Raw genomic sequence first — 11,325 nt, 5'->3', positions numbered from 1 at the left:
TTGTGACTAACATAACATAATAATAATAAAAAAAAGATTTTTTTCTAGGCCCATAGTGGGAGTCAGTGGAAGCTTGGAAACATAACAAGAAACAATCCAGTATCCCAAACCCCTGAAATAGCCATAGCTTTCTTGAGAATGCTGGCATAACTTCATGAAACCTCAGTTTTCCAGCTTGCAAAATCTTAGGAGATTTTATTAAGTTAATTCTAAATAGCAGGGAATTAACAATTGTAATGTATCTACTCAGCTCAAAGGTTTAAGTTTTCATAAATTTTATATGAACTTTTCATTACAAATGTATCTCTCTGTTCAGTTCTCACTCATCACCATCCCTTAATAAGTAGTCATGGTTATTACCATGAAAGGTAAGAGAAATGGCTTTATGTAGTAAGCTTAACCCATAATCCAGAGCAGTTGTTTCTCACAATTCCCGTTTTATAAACCTATTTTCCTCTTTTGGATCCTTGATGTTCTATGATAAGCATTCCACTCGATGGGCATTTCAATGTTCCCATCTGGATCAACCTGATCCCTCTGTTTTTGTTGTTGTTGTTGTTGTTGTTGTTGTTTGTTTGTTTTAAAGATTTTATTTATTTATTTGACAGAGAGAGATCACAAGTAGGCAGAGAGGCAGGCAGAGAGAGAGAGGAAGGGAAGCAGGCTTCCTGATGAGCAGAGATCCCGATGTGGGACTCGATCCCAGGACCCTGAGATCATGACCCGAGCCGAAGGCAGCGGCCCAACCCACTGAGCCACCCAGGTGCCCCTCCCTCTGGTTTTTGATGCTGAGAGTACTTAGATGAACTCTGCATGTCCTTTTCTGTATGTAGAATTATTGGATTACACTTGATCTTATCCAAAAGATTGAGAAGTGATAGCATTATTGGATTAGATAAGAAGTAGACCACAAAAATATCTGGAAAAATCAATATAGATAAGGTACAAATACCCCAATCAAAAAGTAGGTTATAAAACATTAAACAGTAAAAAAGAATGCATATCATCACCACGCAATACTTTAATCTTAGCTGAAGAAGTGGAGATAATATAGAACAGAAATACAGAAATTTAAAATGTGTAGTGGGTTATTTACTACAAGATATTTACCCCCTTGCTTTAGTATCTAGCAATTTCACCCAATTTTCTTCTGAGTGTCCTTAATACTAGTCTTGCCTCATATATATTCTCAGTATAAAATAAGTTTTTATCAGTCAATAAAAATAATGTTAATACAAATAAATCAGAGGATGAAAAGCATGAATGGGCATATTAACAAAGAAAATTATAGAAAAAAAATGGTTGAACTTCACTATTTACCTTGGCAAAGGAAATAAAACATGATAATCTTCAAGGTTTACAAGGGTACATAAATATCAAGTTCCATATAATTAAAGACAAAGTGTTAATTATTACAATTTTTCTATAAGGTAATTTGTCAAAGCTTACTAATTACTTTAAAGCAAATAATTCTAGACCTAGGAAATTATCCTGAGGAAAAAAAGATCAGAAAGGCAGTCCAAGACTAATCCATAGGGTGGTCACCACAAATTATTGCCATAATTGTTTTTTAAAATTGGCAACAACTTAGAAGCTCAATAATGGGGGATTGATTAAATAAATGTTAGTATATTTATGTAATGGAATAACTGAGGACAAAAAAATTGATTTTTAATACACTTAAGGAAAGTGCTTGTGATGTACTGTGAAGCAGAAAAGCAGGTTATAAATATACATGTACAAAAAAAAGTATAAAGACAGTATTTATCTATAAAATAATCTATATAAAAGTGTATATGTTAAAATATTTTTATTGTTACTATTTTTGCTTTTTTATTAACATATAATGTATTATTTGTTCCAAGGGTACAGGTCTGAGAATCACCAGTCTTACACAATTCACAGCACTCACCATAGCACATACCCTCCCCAGTGTCCATCACCCAGCCACCCTAGAACCTAGGTGTCCATCAACAGTTGAATGGATATATATTTAAATATTAGCAATGGTAATCTCTTGTTCCTGGGATAGATGTTTTCATTTTTTTCTTTATATTTTTTCTGTAATTAATATATGCAAGTCCATCCTATACTATTACACATTTAAAATAAACTTTAGAGATTTTATTTTAACTTAATTCATTTCATCTTTTATATAGTGGTTTTTAACATGATAAAAATATACACAATGTTGAAAGGAGTTAAAATGACAGAGTAGTAGGAGGACCCCATGCTTACCTCCTCAAACACAGCTAGATAAATATCAAATCACTCTGAACACCCAGAAAATCATTCTGAAGACTGAGAAAACACACTGCACAATTAGAGGAGAAAAAAGACCACATTCATGGAATAGGAGATGTGGAGACATGATTTGGGGTAGAAAAGAATCACTGGTGCTACAGAGGGAAGGGAGCCTTGATCAGGGAAAGAGGAGTGGGAGAGCATGAGAGCAAGAAAGAGAGAGTGCAGGCCACAGGGCATTGTATAAGAAAAAAACACTTCCCCAAAACCATTGATGGGGAAAATGAGAGGGGCTGATTACTGCAAGCTTTTACAAGCCGCAAAGCTCAAAGTCTAAAGTTTCAGAAGTTCATGCCCTCACCAAGTAGAGCCTGGTGGGATTAAAGGTGTTCCTGTGGAGGAGTTCAGAGACCCGGGAGCAGACAGATGGTCTGAGGATACCCTGTGTCACAGTGGGAGAGACATTTCCCCTTCTTAAAGTGCATTTGGGAGAGGTGGCACTACCTGTCAGGGACAAAAGAGACAGTGGGATCATTCATCTGCCCCAGTCATTAGCATACTAATAGAGACACCCTTTCAGGGCAGCTAACTTGGATGCTGACATTTTAATGCACTTTACCATAAACTCCAAGTCCCTGCACACTTGTCTGGGACAAAGTGGCACCAGCCAAAATATGGTGAGACCCTTCCCCAGAGGATTAGCACAGGTCAAAGCCATGATGGGTCCCTAAAGTTTGGAGTTTTGAAACTCAGACAGCATGCGTGAAATAAAACACAAGAGCACTGTGTTGCCTGGTGTCATATGGCTAAGACATGGACAAGGTGAAGGCAGGGAAAATCAACAAAAGCCAGTTAACACCAAGATATATCATAATAAAATTTGCAAAATACATAGATAAGGGAAGATTCCTCAAAGCAACATGGGAAAAGAAAGCCCTAATCTAAAGAGAAGCAGGTTAGCAGCAGATCTCTTCACAGAAACGTGTCAGGCCAGAATAGAGTGCCATTATATATTCAATGTGTTGAATGAGAAAAATATTCAGCCAAGAATACTTTATCCACCAAGACTATCATTCTGGATAGAAAGAGAGATAAAGAGTTTCCCAAACAAAAACTAAAGGAGTTTCAGACCAGTAAACCAACGCTCTAAGTAATGTTAAAGGGAGTTCCTTGAGTGTAAAAGAAAAAAATGAAAGCAGCAAAGACTAGAAAGAACAGAGAATCTCCAGAAACAAGAACTTTACAGGTAGTAATACAATGGCACTAAATTCATATCTATTGATAATCACTCTGAATGTAAATGGACTAAATGTTCCAACCAAAGGACATAAGGTATCAAAATGGATTTAAAAAATATATGCTGCTTACAAGAGACACATTTTAGACCTAAAGTCACCTCAGGATTGAAAGTGAGGGGCTAGAAAACTACTTATCATGTTAATGAGTATCAAAAGAAAGCCAAAGTATCCATACTTCTATCAGACAAACTAGATTTTAAATTGAAGATTGTAAAAGAGATGAAGAAAGGCATTACATCATAATAAAGGGATCTAACCAAATAGAAGATGTAACAATTGTAAATGTCTATGCCACCCATGTAAGAACACCCAATATATAAATTAATTAATAACAAACATAAATAAACTCATTGTTAAAAACACAATAATAGTAGGGGATTTTAACACCCCACTTACAGCAATGAACAGATCATCGAAGAAGAAAATCAAAATGAAAACAATGCACATGGAACATTCTCCAGATCACATACTGAGTCACAAATCAGTTCTCAACAAGTATAAAAAGATGAAGATTATACCATGCATCTTTTCTGACCACAGTGCTTTGAAACTTGAAGTCAACTACAAGGAAAAAAAAAAAAAACTTGAAAAGACCACAAATACATGGAGGTTAAAGTACATCCTACTAAAGAATGAATAGGTTAACCAGGAAATTCAAGAAGAAATTTTAAAAAGTACATTGAAGCAAAGAAAAAGGAAAACATGGTAGTCCAAAACCTTGTGGTGCATTAAAAGCTGTCTAAAGAGTGAAGTACATAGCGATATAGGCCTACCTCAAGAGGTAAGAAAAGCTTAAATACACGATCTAACCTTACACCTGAAGGAACCAGTAAAGGAAGAGCAAATAGAGCCTAAACCAGCAGAAAAGGTGAAATAATAAAGATTAGCTCAGAAATAAATCATATAGAAACAACAACAACAACAAAACACACACACACACACAAAAAAAACATTAGAACAGATCAATGAAACTAGGAGCTGGTTCTTTGAAAGAAGAATAATAAAACTAATAACCCCCTAGCCAGAGCTATCAAAAAGAAAAGAGAAAGGACCCAAATAGGTAAAATCAAGAATGAAAGAAGAGAGACCACAACCAACACCACAGATAAACAGTTTTAAGAAAACATTATGAAAACTTATATGCCAAAAATTGGACAATTTGGAAGAAATGGATAAATTCATAGAAACATACAAAACTGAAACAAGAGGAAATAGAAAATTTTAACAGACCCATAACTAGCAGAAAAATTAAATCAATAATCAAACTCTCCCAACAAAGAAAGTCCTGGGCAAGATGGCTTCCCAGGGAATTTCCTCCAAACACTGAAAGAAGAGTTAATATCTAGTCTTTTTAAACTGTTCTAAAAAATAGAAATGGGAGGAAAATTTCCAAACCCATTCTACAAGGCCGGTATGACCTTAATCACAAAACCACAAAAAGATCCCATAAAAGGAGAATTACAAGACAATATCCCTTATGAATATGGATACAAAAATTCTCAATAAGGTACTACCAAGGGGTGCCTGCGTGGCTCAGTTGGTTAAGTGCCTGCCTTCAGTTCAGGTCATGATCTCAGTGTTCTGGGATCAAGCCCCACATCAGGCTCTCTGCACAACAGGGAGCCTGCATCTCCCTCTGCCTGCTCCTCCACCTGCTTGTTCTCTCTCTCTCTCTCTCATCAAATAAATACATAAAATCTTTAAAAAAATACTACCAAAACAAATACAACATATTTTCTTGATAAAAACCCTCAACACAGTAGGTGTAGAAGGAACATACCTCAACATCATGAAGGCCATATATGAAAGCCCTATAGCTAATATCAACCTCAAAAGGGAAAACTGAGAGCTTTTCCTCTACAGTCAAGAACAACACAGGGACATCCACTGACACCACTGTTATTTAACCTATTACTGGAAGTCCTCACCTCAGCAATCAGACAATGAAAAGAAATAAAAGACACCCAATTTGGCAAGGAAAAGTTCAAATTTTCACTATTTGCCAAAGCCTTGATAATCTATGTATAAAACATGAAAGACTCTACCAAAATTTTCTAGGACTGTTACATGAAATCAACAAAGTCACAGGATACAAAACAATGTATAGAAATCTGTTGAAATTCTGTACACCAATAATGAAGCAGCAGAGAGAGAAATCAAGGGATTGATCCCATTTACAATTGTTCCAAAAACCATTAAATACCTAAGAATACACCTAACTAGAGAGGTAAAAGATCTGTATTCTGAAAACTGCAGAACACTTATGAAATAAATTGAAGAGGACACAAAGAATGGAAAAACCTTCTATGCTCATGCACTGGAAGAACAAATATTGTTAAAATATCTATACTACCCAAAACAATCTACACATTTAATACCATCCTTACCAAAATACCACCAGAATTTTTCACAAAACTAGAACAACCTAAAATCTGTATGGAATCACTAAAGACCCCAAATACTCAAAGGAACTTGGGAAAAAAAAAAACAAGGCTGGAGGCATCACAATTCTGACTTCAAGCTATATTATAAAGATGTAGTCATCAAGACATTATAGTATTGGCACAAAAATAGACACATAGGTCAATGGAACAGAATAGAAAACCCAGACATGGACTCACACTATATGGTCAACTAATCGTTGACAAAGCAGGAAAGAATATCCAATGGAAAAAAGACAGTGTCTTCAATAAATGGTATTGGGAAAACTGGACAGACACATGCAAAAGAGTGAAACTGGAAAACTTTCTTAGACCGTGAACAAAAATAAATTCAAAATGAATGAAAGACCAAAATATGAAACAAGAAGCCATCAAAATTCTAGAAGAGAACAGAAGCAACAACTTCTTTTACTTTGGCCATAGCAACTTCTTACTAGACACATTTCTAGAGGCAAGGGAAACAAACAAACAAAAAAACTATTGGGACTTCAGGATAAAAAGCTTCTGCACAGTGAAGGAAACAATCAACATAACCAAAAGTCAACCTATGGAATAGAATATATTTGCCAGTGACATAAAGGGTTAGTATCCGATATCTATAAAGAACTTACCAAATTCAGGGGGCCTGGGTGGCTCAGTTGTTAAGCCTCTGCCTTGGGCTTAGGTCATGATCCCAGGGTCCTGGGATGGAGCCCTGCTTCCGGCTCCTTGCTTCACAGGATGCCTGCTTCTCCCTCTCTCACTGCCCCTGCTTGTGTTCCCTCTCTCACTATGTCTATCTCTGTCAAATAAATAAATAAAATCTTTTAAAAAAAGGAATTTATCAAATTCGACACCCACAAAATACATAATTCATTTAAGAAATAGGCAGAAGACATGAATGGACATTTTTCCAAAGAATACATCCAGATGGCCAGCAAACATATGAAAAGATGCTCAACATCACTCATCATCATGGAAATACAAATCAAAACCTCAGTGGGATATCAACACACCGATGTCAAGATGGTAAAATTAACAACACAGTAAACAGATGTTGATGAGAATGCAGAGAAAGGGGAATCATTGGGTTTCATTAAACATGGGGCTGTATCTCCAGACAGCTGTTTTCTTCTAAAGCTGAGCCAGGCCCACAGAGAAGCAGCCATGTCTAAAGGACCTGCAGTTGGCATTGATCTTGTCATCACCTACTCTTGAGTGGGTGTCTTCCAGTATGGGAAAGTGGAAATAATTGCCAATGATCAGGGAAATGGAACCACCCCAAGTTATGTTGCCTTCACCAGCACCGAACGATTGATCAGTGATGCTCCAAAGAATGAAGTTGTGATGAACCCCACCAACATAGTTTTTGATGCCAAACTCCCGATTGGACGTAGATTTGATGACGCTATTCTCTAGTCTGATATGAAGCATTGTCCCTTCATGGTGGTGAATGATGTTGGCAGGCCTAAGGTTCAACTAGAATACAAGGGAGAGAAAAAAGCTTCTATGCAGAGGAGGTGTCCTCTATGGTTTTGACAAAAATGAAGGAAATCACAGAGGCTTACCTTGGGAAGATGGTTACCAATGAAGTTGTTGCAGTACCTGCATACTTCAATGGCTCTCAGCATCAGGCTTAAAAAGATGCTGTAACTATTGTTGGTCTCAGTGTATTTTGAATCATCATTGAGCCAACTGGTGCTGCTATTGCTTATGGCTTAGATGGAAAGGTTGGAGCTGAAAGGACTGTGATTATCTTTGACTTAGGAGGTGGCACTTTTGATGTGTCAATCCTTACTAGAAGATGCAATCTTTGAGGTTAAGTCCACATCTGGAGACACCTACTTAGGTGGAGAAGACTGACAACCGAATGGTCAACCATTTTATTGCAAAGTTTAAAAGCAAACATAAGAAGGACATCAGTGAAAATAAGAAGGCAGTTCATTGTCTCAGTACTGCTTGTGAACATGAAAGTCCTCCAGCATGCAGCCCAGCATTGAGATTGATTCTCTATACAAAGGAATTGACTTCTATACCTCTATTACTTGTGCCTGGTTTGAAGAATTAAATACTGACTTACTCCTTGTCACCCTGGACCCTGTAAAGAAAGCCATTTGGGATGTCAAGCTAGATAAGTCTCAGATCCATGATATTGTCCTGGTGGGTAGTTCTACCCATATCCCCAAGATTCAGAAACTTCTATAAGATGTTTTCAATAGAAAAGAACTGAATAAGGGCATCAAACCTGATGGGGCTGTTGCTTATGGTGTAGCTGTCCAGGCAGCCATCCTTTTTGGAGGCACATATAAAAATGTTCAAGATTTGCTTCTGTTGGATGTCACTCCACTTTCTCTTGGCATTGAAACTGCTGGAGGAGTCATGACTATTCTCATCAATCATAATACTGCCATTCCTATAAGACACAAACCTTCACTACCTACTTCAACAATCAGACTGGTATGCTTATTCAAGTGTATGAAGGTGAGCATGCCATGACCAAGGATAACAAACTATTCAGCAAGTTTGAGCTGACAGACATACCTCTTGCTCTTCATGGTTTCCTCAGATTGAAGTCACTTTTGATATTGATGCTAATGGTATCCTCAATGTCTCTGCTATAGATAAGAGCACAGGAAAAGAGAACAAGATTACCATCACTAATGATAAGGGTTGCTTGAGCAAGGAAGACATTGAGCTCATTCATGGTCCAGGAAGCTGAGAAGTACAAAGCTCAGGAAGAGAAACAGTGAGACAAGTTGTCTTCCAAGAATTCACTTGAGTCTTATGCATTGGACACGAAAGCAACTGTTAAAGATGAAAAACTTCAGGGCAAGATCAATGATGAGGACAAACAGAAGATTCTTGACAAGTTCAATGAAATAATCAACTGACTCGGTAAGAAGCAGACTGCAGAGAAGAAGAATTTGAACACCAAAGTCTGCATCCCTGTTATCACCAAGCTGTACAAGAATGCAGGGGGCATGCCAGGAAGAATGCATGGAGGCTTCCCAAGTGGTGGAGCTCTTCCTTCTGGGGTTGCCTCCTCTGGGCCCACCATCAAAGAGGTTGATTAAGCCAAACTGAGAATAGGTCTAACATTGTTCCACACAAAATATTTGAAGGACCCAAATTTGTAAAAATTCCATGGCAGTTTTAACATTGAAGCAAACAAACTGGGCATTCTTGATACTTGAATATGGAACATGTGCACAGGGAAAGGAAATAAACATTATATTTTGTAAGCTTGATATTGTTAAGTGGAAAATGCGATGTCTTAAATAAAACTGTATTTAAAACTGAAAAAAAAAAAAAGAAAGGGGAGCCCTCTTACACTGTTGGTGGGAATGCAACCTGGTGCAGCCACTCTACAAAACAATATGGAGGTTCCTCAAAATTGAAAAATAGTACTACCCTGTGACCTGGCAATTGCACTACTAGGTACCCACAAAAATGATACAAAAATACTGATTCAAAGAGGCCCATGCACCCTGATGTATTTATCAGCATTATCAACAATAGATGTATTATGTAAAGAGGCTAAATGTCCATTGAATGAGTAATAGATAAAGAATATGTATATATAGAGAGAATGGAATATTACTTAATCATCAAGAGTAAACTGTTGCCATTTACAAGGATGTGAATGTAATTAGAGTGCATTATGCTAAGAAAAATAAGTTAGAGAAAGACAAATACCATATGAAGTTATACATATATGCAATTTTGGAAATGAAACCGATGGACATTTGGGATGTGAAAAAAGAAGGGGGAAACTGATGATATTTTTAACTATAGAGAACAAACAGAGTTGTTGGAGGGGATGTGTATGGTGGTCACACTAAATAGGTGATGCATATTACTTGTGTGATGAATCCTGGGAGTTATACATAAGTGATGAATCACCAAATTCTATTCTTTTTTTTAAAGATTTTATTTATTTATTTGAGAGAGAGAGAGAGAGAGAGAGAGAATACAAGCCTGGGGAGCAGGAGAGGGAGAAGCAGGCACCCTGCTGAGCAGGCAGACCAATGCAGGGCTTAATCCCAGGACCCTGGGATCATGACCTGAGCTGAAGGCAGACGCCTAATGACTGAGCCACCCAGGCGCCCCACCAAATTCTATTCTTTTTTTTTTAAAGGTTTTATTTATTTATTAGACAGAGATCACAAGTAGGCAGAGAGGCAGGCAGAGAGAGAGAGGAGGAAGCAGGCTCCCCACTGAGCAGAGAGCTTGATGTGGGGCTTGATCCCAGAACCCTGGATCATGACCTGAGCCAAAGGCAGAGGCTTTAACCCACTGAGCCACACAGGTGCCCCCAAATTCTATTCTTAAAACCAATATTACACTTTATGTTAACTAACTACCATTTAAATAAAAACAAAAAAAGATAATGTTGAAATTATATAGCCTTTAAATATATTTGAGATTTTAAAATATTTTTGTTTAATAATAATAATATGCATTTTAGAAAACATTGAAAACGTAATTAAAGGATAAAAAATGTCAGCGATGCTGCTACTCCATTTCAACCATAATTATTTTTTGAGGTACATAGCCTCTGTTTCTTCTAAGTGTGTGCATGTGTGTGTGTGTGTAATGTTCATTTTCTTTTTTCAAAAAAACCGAGGTCATACTTCACAATAGTAGAATATTTTCACTTAATTATTTGTCATGGACATTTTCCACATCATTAAATGTTCTTCTTTAACGTCAAATTTAATGATTACTTAGTGAGGTTTTTATTGGTATGGATGTATAATTTTTAATGAGTATTATTGGATATTTAGTTTGTTGCTATTCAAAGTATCCTTCACAATGGCGCATATCTGAAACTAATGCAGTAATATTGTGTGTCAATTACACTCAAATTTTAAATTTTTCTTAAAAAATGAAGGAACATAAAATGAATAACAATGAGGTAGCAGATTAAAAAATGTTCTTTTTTTAAAAGATTTTATTTATTTACTTGACAGACAAAGATCACAAGTAGGCAGAGAAGAAGGCAGAGAGAGGAGGAAGCAGGCTCCCTGCTGAGCAGAGAGCCTGATGCGCAGCTGGATCCCAGGACCCTGGGATCATGACCTGAGCCAAAGGCAGAGGCTTTAACCCACTGAGCCACACAGGCACCCCTAAAAAAATATTCTTGAAATAAGACCTTGATGCCCATACATTGTTTCCTTAGTATAAACGTCTCTATTATGAATAAGGGCACGCAAAATTCTATAACTTTTGATGAATATTGCCACATTATACTGGAATTTTAAAAATAATATTTAAAAAAAATAAAAAGAAAGACTACTAACTTACGTTTCCACAAATCATGGAAGAAAATGCCCATTTTCTTATACTTTTCCAAGAATATT

The 11,325-nt window shown here is 36.7% G+C and overlaps 1 pseudogene; it reads left to right on the top strand.

Annotated features, from left to right (window-relative positions):
• The first annotated feature begins 7,129 nt into the window (after window positions 1-7,129).
• LOC116881801 lies at window positions 7,130-9,036 on the top strand (annotated as a pseudogene).
• The last annotated feature ends 2,289 nt before the right edge of the window (window positions 9,037-11,325 follow it).

The sequence above is a fragment of the Lontra canadensis genome, unplaced genomic scaffold (genome assembly GCF_010015895.1).
Source record: "Lontra canadensis isolate GAN:19392208 unplaced genomic scaffold, GSC_riverotter_1.0 scaffold77, whole genome shotgun sequence".
Classification (NCBI taxonomy): domain Eukaryota; kingdom Metazoa; phylum Chordata; class Mammalia; order Carnivora; family Mustelidae; genus Lontra; species Lontra canadensis.
This window is presented reverse-complemented; position numbering and strand designations above follow the sequence as displayed.